General features: G+C 44.6%; 1 pseudogene; it reads left to right on the forward strand.

Annotated features, from left to right (window-relative positions):
- The first annotated feature begins 7,625 nt into the window (after positions 1–7,625).
- On the forward strand, positions 7,626–8,430 carry LOC124989460 (BRCA2 and CDKN1A-interacting protein-like; annotated as a pseudogene).
- Positions 8,431–8,770: the final 340 nt, after the last annotated feature.

Below are 8,770 nucleotides of genomic sequence, written 5' to 3' on the forward strand. Positions count from 1 at the left end.
TACTGTGTGTCTGGAATGAGGAGTATGGCATCCGCCCCTGGCTTTAAACATGCCAAGTTCTCAAAATAAAACCCAAGGGGGAACCCCAAGTCAAGCGACTCGATATTCAGCCTATATTTAAAAAATAAAACCAAATAAAAATAAAATCCCATACTCCAAAGTGTGCATCTGGGACAATTTATATTGGGGGTGCCACAATGTAATGGAAATTGCCAAGCGTGGTTAGCTACGGAGCTGCCGGCAGATGCCACCCTAGCAACCACCTTGAAGCCACACACCCCCCCAGGGTCCCTGATGGTCCGTGGATGAGACCTCTCGTGAGACACTGCTTCGTGATTGGACTGATCGTGGATGGTAATTTCCTTCAAGAAGAGAGGAATTAAAACGAGAGATTCCCACTCCCTGATGTACGATGGAGTACTTCTATGCAGATTGCTACTGTCGTGACCTTGGTTGGCCTCTCATAATCCACTTCTCCTGACACTGTCAGCTATTTAGATCCCTGACTCTGGGTTTAGCCATGTGACTCACCTTGACCAGTGAAAGCTGGCAAGAATGACATGAAGGGGTCCATCATCCTATTGCCAAAGCCAGGTGGACAGAGAAACACCAGATCCCCAGGCCATCCCCGGGGAAGCCCTAGGCCTGTGAGTGAAAAAGCCACCTTTGAGACTCTGCCTAGCAGACATGCCGTGGGACAGAGTGACCGCTCAGCTGGGCTCAGCCAAAGAGCAGAACTGGGAGAAAACACCATTTGTTATGGTGCTAAGCTGTTGTGTTCGGGGTAGGGTGTCTTGCAGCAAGAGATGCCAGGAATGTGTTTGCCTTTACTCAGAGAGGAATTCGAGCCCAGTGCTCACGACCTTGGGGTTTCAGATGGACTTCCACTCAAACCTCGTAACCATTAGGTTCTGGGGCCCTTGGAAGGGGGTTAGATCTGGAACCCTCACAAATGGCACTGGTGCTCATTTAAAAGAGGCCCCAGGGAGCTCATTCGACCCTTCCTCCAGGGGGGGACATGATGAGAAGCTGCCTTGCGTCCTCACCCAACCCTGAATCCGCTGGCTCCTGGGTCCTGGACGTCCGACCTCTAGAACTGTGAGAAATGATTGCTGTGACTCCTAAGCCTGGATGACCTGGATGGAGACAGGCCTCTGGGGTGTCGCGCGAGAACACACACAGCACCCACCTGGGTAGGTGGACTTTCCACGTGCATTTACCTTCCTGGTCACCATCTCCCATTCTCAGTGAAGACCGGTCCATGAAGTTAACATGGGCTCTTCAGTGCGCGGCTGACCATAGGAACAGCTTCCATTTATGAGGTGCCTTTGAACATTGTTTCTAACGCCAAAGCCCACGTGTTCCAGACTTCTCCAGTGAGTGGAAAGGAGGGCTGGTTGACAGCCAGCCCCATTCCAGTCCTCAGGTCCTTGCTGGTGCTTTCCGGGCTCCTCTTCTCCCAGTGTTTCTGAGAATCTTTCCTGTGAGTCCCGAGGCTGTTAGCATAAGATTTTGTTTCAGATCCCTCCTTAGGCAGGTCTCAGGCCTCCCCATCTTGTATCTTCCCACGAGTTCTCAAAAGAGGAAGGACCCCAAACTGGAAACCACCCCTGCCCATCAGCAACAGAACGGGATTTTCCTCAGTGAGAGCGGCAACGACTCCTTCCCACAGCAACGTGGATATGACCCATGAACTTGAGACCACAGAAGAAGTAAGACATCCATAATGATTCCACTCGAATACAGATTGAAATCAGGTAAAACAAACCCCAGGATCTGGATGTCAAGGAGGGGTTGACCTTGGGGAGGGACTACGGAAGAAGGCAGAAGTGGTACTTCTAGGGTCCGTTTTGATTCTTTGATTGGGCCCTGGGTTAGGTCCGGTGTACTATGTTTATTGTAAGGGGTGTTTACGGCTTGTCCATTTTCCTCGTCCTTTGTTATGCTCCAATACAGAATTCTTAAAGGGCAGGGAGAGGGATGTACTGCCCAAGCTCTGGGCTGCAGAGTTTGGCTCCTAGAGTCCCCACTGGGTCTCCGGGATTACAGGGCCTTCCCACCAGGCTCAGAACCCCCAACCACCACCACTGATCACAGACACCCGGGGTCCTGCACCATCTCTGCTGTTGCTTTCTGGAAGCCTCCTGCTCCCTGCCTGCTCTTCTGGACTTTCTCTCCATACAGGCTGGAGAAGCCCTTTTTGCCCCAAGGGCCCAGCCATTCCACACAAAGACAAGGGGGAGCCTTTCTCACTGCTGTGACTCCAGTTTTACTGCCCAACTCTCTGAGAAAGTTTTCCCTGGAGAGTTTATTATGTTCCCAGTAATAAAGAGCTCTATTTCACCACCACTGCCGGCTGCCTGGGGAGTGTTAGCACTCTGGCAGGGAGCTGGTTCAATGAGGGCCATATGGTATGGTAGTTAAAGACCTCGCTCCACACCCGTCTCTCTCATCCCCTCTCTCACTCACTAGCTGGGTCGCCTTGAGCAAATGAGTTGCATTCCCTGTGCCTCAGTTTCCCAATTCAAAACGAGGGCCTTCTTCACAGGGATTATAAAGATTGAGAGGGTTTCTACATGCTAGTTGCTTAGAACCCAGTTTGACCTCTAGTACGATCTCAGCTGATGTTAGCAACGATGTTGGGGCACCCCTCTAGGTATCCCCACTTTTACCGCTTCTCCTGCCCTGGGGTACATCAGTCGTGGGTGGAGTTCATGCCCTCTCCAATAATAGAACCCACATAAATCAGAGCATGGGAGCGGCCCTATCTAAGTGTTCCTAGTAATATTCCATGCTTGTTAGAGAGGTTTGTTGCCAAGAACACAAACACCTCCGTGAATGGGCCCCTAACTCTCGATGCTGGATCTGAGCTGATCAAGGTGCTGTCGACCTCCCGGTGGACTTAGGAAATGGGGAGTACTGGTTTCGTGTTACAAATGTAGAAATTGAAGCTCAGAGAAGTTAAGCGACTTGTCCAAGCCAACACGGATTTGAGGCCCTCCCCACTAGGCCTCCATGTTCTCTCAGGCAGCGGGGACTGGGGATGGCAAGGTAATCGAAGACACTAGTGCTATGAATTATAATCTAGTGGGAGAGGGAAGCCACAAACATGGATCAGAAGTTAAACATCAACTCAGGCTGTAGATTTTAAGCAGGAACCTGAAGGGTTCAACCAGCCAACTGAGGTCAGATATTTTGTTCTCCAGAACAGAGAGATTCCAGAGAATTATCTTTAGGTCGAGCAGAAAAGAGCAAGGTCAGTCAAAGGGTCTAACGGGCAGGAAAGGATGGACAGGCAAGGAACAGAAGCCAAGATGGGACCAAGTTTACTCTGTGTCAGGCTAGCTCAGGGGTCCCCACCTCCACCCTCATGTACAAGGATTCTCCGGAAGGACCCACAGAACTCAGAAAGCTGTTGTTGCTCACTTGCCATTTATTCTGGTAAAAGGATGTAGATTAGAATCAGCAAAGATAAAAGGTGTCCAGGGGAGGGGCCAGGAAAGACCAGGTGAGTCCCTGGTTTTCCTCTCCCAGGGTTTATGCTCACAGTGCTCATTCTCCTAGCAACGACACACAGCACCCACAGGGCACTCTCATCCGGGGAAGCTCACCTGCGCCTGGTGTCCAGGGGTCTAAGGGGTGGGCGGCCACACAGACTCAGTGCCTACGTGACCAGCCTCAGTTACTCAGGCTCTATCACCTCTGGGGTCAAACTGATATGGTGTGACCCAAGGCCTCCACCACAGATCACACCATATGCATAAACTAGCAGGCAGGGTCCAAGGCCCCAGGGACACACAGACATTCTTATCAGCAGGATATGCCAAAAGCTGAGCATTTATCTGAGAAGCCTCAAGGGCCAGTTTCTTGGGAATGTGCAGAGTTCAACACTCCAAGCCTGCCGAGATAACCCTTCTCTGCAAGTCCCACTTCACCTTCACAGTAATTTCAAGTAGAGGTGCTACTCCACCCACCTGGGAGAGAAACTGAGGCGCAGATCATTGAATCAACTTGCAAAGTTTACACTAGTAAATGGAGGGGCCAGGACTCCAAGTGCGCCTGGCTTAGCCCACACTGGTGCCTTCTGCTGAGGCCCTCTTCATGCCCTACCAGGTACCAAGGAAGGCTGATGAATGAGTCTGTACTCTCCTTTCCAATGGCAGGAGAACCAGGAGCCGGGCTGAGGCAGTAGGCGTGGAATGTGCACCTGGTGCAAACCTCTGACATGAGGCCTGCCTAGCTGTCTCTCCCCAGCCCAGGAGGCACAAGAGGAAAGCAGAGACCTGAGCCACTTGCCTCGACACCACGCACACCTCAAACAGAGCGATCACCTTCTTGCTAAACTAAAAATTTCATCAATGACCTGTCTGGAAAACCAACTGCACATACGAAAGGCAGAATATCTAGTTCATATGGTTAACAACGCAATTGGAAAAGAACAGCAACATTTAGGACTGAAAGTCACTTATGTGCAAAAAGAACATTTTTAACTTTGGAGGCAGAGGAAGAAATGAACAAGATAGATAAAGTTCAAAAGGTTAAAAATATGAAACTTTAGCCAGGCTCAGTGACACACGCCTGTAATCCCAGCAGCTCAGGAGGCTGAGGCAGGAGGAGGGTAAGTTCAAAGCCAGTCTCAGTAAAAGTGAGGTGCTAAGCAACTCAGTGAGACCCTGACTCTAAGTAAAATACAAAATGGGGGGGGCTGGGGAGATAGCTCAGTTGGCAGAGTGCTTGCCTTGTAAGCACAAGACCCTGGGTTCTATCCCCAGCACACACCCCCCAAAAAAATAAAGGACTAAATCTCATTATATGAGATATTTAACTCTCTTTGAAGCAAAATAGGGCTGGGGGTGTGGCTCAGCACTGGAGCACTCCTGAGTTCAATCCCCAGTATATATATAGAAATATATATTCAATCCCCAGTTTACATATATAAAAACTTTTACTCAAGTAAAGCATATAGTAAAACTTTTTATGGAATTTGGGGGGCATGGTGGTGCATGCCTATAATTTCAACTCTTCTGGAGACTTAGGCAAGAGGATTGCAAGTTTGAGGCTAGCCTCAGCAACTCAGCAAGACCCTGTCCCAAAATAAAATTAAAAGAGCTGGAGGTATAGGTCAGTGGTAAGAGAGCTTGCCTGACATGCACAAGGCCCTGGGTTCAATTCCTAGTACCACAAAAACTAAATAAATAAGTGTAATTCATTACAGAGGGACGCACAGGATGGCAGAGTTACAGAGGAGAATTCAAAGAATGAAGATTTATATGGTCAGTCAAAAAAAGTACACCAAAATAGGTTTTCTGAGTTATAAATCAAACTTGCTAATGTAAGCTTTGGGGTTATCTTTTCTGCCAATCAGGAATCATTTGTATCTAATGAGCAGAAGTCCTCAGCATGTAACTTTACAGCATCTGAGCCCTAAACAACAGAACAAAAAGTACCTTCTCTAAAAAAATTAACCTTTGGGTGAGCATGTTAGACAAGTCCTGGGATAGAACTGAAAATTTTAGATCACTTTTCTTAGTAAAAGGACCCCCTTGCTATGGTCTGACATCCCCCAAACCTTACATGTTGAAACCTCATTCCTAATATGGTGACAGCAAGAGAGGAGCCTGAGGAACTGCCAAGCCAGGTGAAACCCTCCTTCTAGGTGCATTCGGCCTTCTATCCATCCCCTCCCCCATTGTGAGGACACAGTGTCATTCACTCTGCTGACACAGCTGAGCCTGGCCCCTCCTCAGGCCCCAAACCTGCCAGGCCTTGATCTTGGGCTTCCCTGCCTTCAGAAGAGTGAGAAATAAATTTCTGCTCATATAAACCACCCTGTCTCAGGTATTGCAGCCCCCCAAGCTGACTAAGAAAATAAAAGGGATTTTTTTTTTAAGTATAGTTTTGAGTCTTGAATCAACAGGTCACAATTAGATGGCTATTTTCAGATTCTTCATAATAGGGCTAACACAATTTACAAGCAACTATTTTGTCATTTCCTAATTTTACCTGATAGGCTTTTGCATTGCAAACAGAATTATATGTTTTGTGCTATGGGAATATTGCTAAAAAGCAACAAATTAAAGGACTATTTCCAAAACAAATGGAGGCATCAACTGCCAGGGAAAAACAGGGATTATCAAAGAATATCAGTTAAAGCTCTACCGAAAATAGAGCTCTTCAAAAATACTAATCCCCTAGTATTATAGTTAACTATTTGTTTAAACACATTTAATCCATCAAAGCTACTGTTTTGATTGAGTCACTTGTCCTTATGAATAAATGGTAATGGGCTTGAATTTCCACAATACTTTTTACTCTTTAATTTAGAGTCCAATAATTGGTATTTTTTTTGAAAATCCAGCAGAGGCTGTTCTCAAGTTTGTTTTTGCAGAATGCATGAAAAATAGTTTCATAAGAATCTCAGTAGTGGCAATCAAGTTTGGAGAGAGGGCTTAGAAAAGAGCATTTTAGCTACTTATTAACTTTTAAAATATTGTGAGCTCTCTAGAAGCATATATTTACATAAAAATCAATGTAGTAATTAGAGATTATTCTTATCTCTTCATTAAGATAAGTCTCCTGAAAATCTCTATTCATCACTTAGAGTCCCTCATCCAGCGTCATATGAAACACCTGGGAAATACTTTATAAAGAAACACATGTAACCCATCCTACCCCTGAGATTCTGATGCAGAAGACAGAGCCCAAGAACATACACCAGAAAACTAACCTGATTCTGATGCATATCAGACATAGGGACCTACTGAGCAGGAAATACCTTTTCTCCATTGAACGGCTTCATTAGCGAGTGCATCCTGAGAATACCTGACTGTTGGGTCCAAAAGATAACTCAGAAAACATGATAAACTTACAGATATTCTCTATGTACATAGTCTACAGTTATTACTTTTTAATTGAAGTGTCCTGAGTTCTAATAAGTAAAAATTTACTCCATATTTTAATCTTGCATTTCACAGAAGTAACCCAGATTCAACCAGCCCTATACAGTTCTAGAAACTAAAGCCAAAACCAAGTGTTGGCAAACAACAACCTGTGAGCTAAACATATCCCTCTGTCTGTTCTTATAAAGTTTTATTGGAACACAGACATACCTATTTATATAATGTCTATGACTGCTTTCACACTACAAGGGCAGTGTTGAATAGCTGAAGCAGAGACCAGGTCGCCCACTGAGTCTAAAACGTTTGCTAGCTAGAACTTTCCAAAAAAAGTTTGCTAACTCTAAGTCTTCACTTAAATTAACAAATACATTTTCTTCGAAATATAAAGAAAACTTGAATCAGAATATAACTCTTACAATTCAACAAGAAGACAGCAATTGTGAAAGACTGAAGCCCAAACTTCATCAGAAAAGATGTATAAACAGCAAATAAGAGCATGAAAAGATGCTCTTACTGGGGAAAATGTAAACTAAAACAGTGAGATACCAATACACGCTTACTAGACTGGCGAAACATGAAAAGACTGAGTTTGCCAAGAACTGACAAGGATGCAAGCTCTACCGCTCCCATACATTAGCAATGGGATCACAAAATGGTCTGATCACTTGGGAAAACCATTTGGCCATGTTACCCCAAAGTATTGAACCATAAGAAATGAAAAAAGTGATGGCGTCCCAGGTCAAACGGCAGGCGGTGGGAAGCCGGGCCCTGCGGCCTCCCGAAGACCCCGTCAGGTACGACGAGGAAGAAGAGGAAAACGAAGTGGAGGATAGTGAGAAAGAGGAGGACGAAGACGACGAGGTGGTTGACAAGGAAGTGAATGTTGAATTTGAAGCTTAATCCATCTCAGATAATGATTCTGAAGAAATTAAGAATTTACCACAGCAGCTTTTGCTAAAGGCTCCTGTGAACACTGCAGAACTAACAGATCTCTTATTTCAACAGAACCATATTGGGAGTGTGATTAAGCAAACAAATGTTTCAGAAGACAGTGATGATAATGTGGATGAAGATGAAATTTTTGGTTTCATAAGCCTTTTAAATTTAACTGAAAGAAAGGAAAGAACTAGTGGAGTCACACAAAACTAATAAGCCATGTGGGAAGTGCTCCTTCTACCTTCTGATTAGTAAGACATTTGTGGAAGCAGGAAAAACCAATTCCAAAAAGAGATGAAGCAACCAGAAGGATGAATTAATGTTTGCAAATGCAGAGGAAGAGTTTTTCTATGAGAAGGCAGTCCTGAAGTTCAACTATTCAGTGCAAGAGGAGAGTGACACTTGCCTGGGAGGCAGGTGGTCTTTTGATGATACACAAATGAAGCCCTTGCAAACTGTGATGTTAATTCCAGACAGCAAGATGAGTGAAATCATGAATAAACTGAAGATCATCTATCTGTCTAGCCTATTTTTCATGGACATTGATGGACTTATTTTTATAAAATTACCAGAAAACCCAGTGGAGCTTTACTGAAAACTCATGACTTTATTCAGATTTAAGTCCTCTACAAAAAGTAGGGTTCTTTTCCATGTGTCTATGACACATTTACAAAATATCTCTCTTTTTTTTTTTTTTTTGGTCAAATTATGAATGGTTGATTAAAAACTTCCATCAAGAAGAAAAACATGGAGTAGTAATTTGAGGAATTCAATAAAACTCCTATTTTTTTATTTAAAAAAAAAGAAAGAAATGAAAAAGTAAAAATAAGATATCTAGGAATAAATCAAACCAAGGAGGTATAAGAAAAAAATTATAGAAGACACAAGATGGAAAGATCTGCCATGTTTCATGGATAGGCTATTATCATTTAGAT

Source organism: Sciurus carolinensis, chromosome 7, assembly GCF_902686445.1.
Source record: "Sciurus carolinensis chromosome 7, mSciCar1.2, whole genome shotgun sequence".
NCBI classification, from domain to species: domain Eukaryota; kingdom Metazoa; phylum Chordata; class Mammalia; order Rodentia; family Sciuridae; genus Sciurus; species Sciurus carolinensis.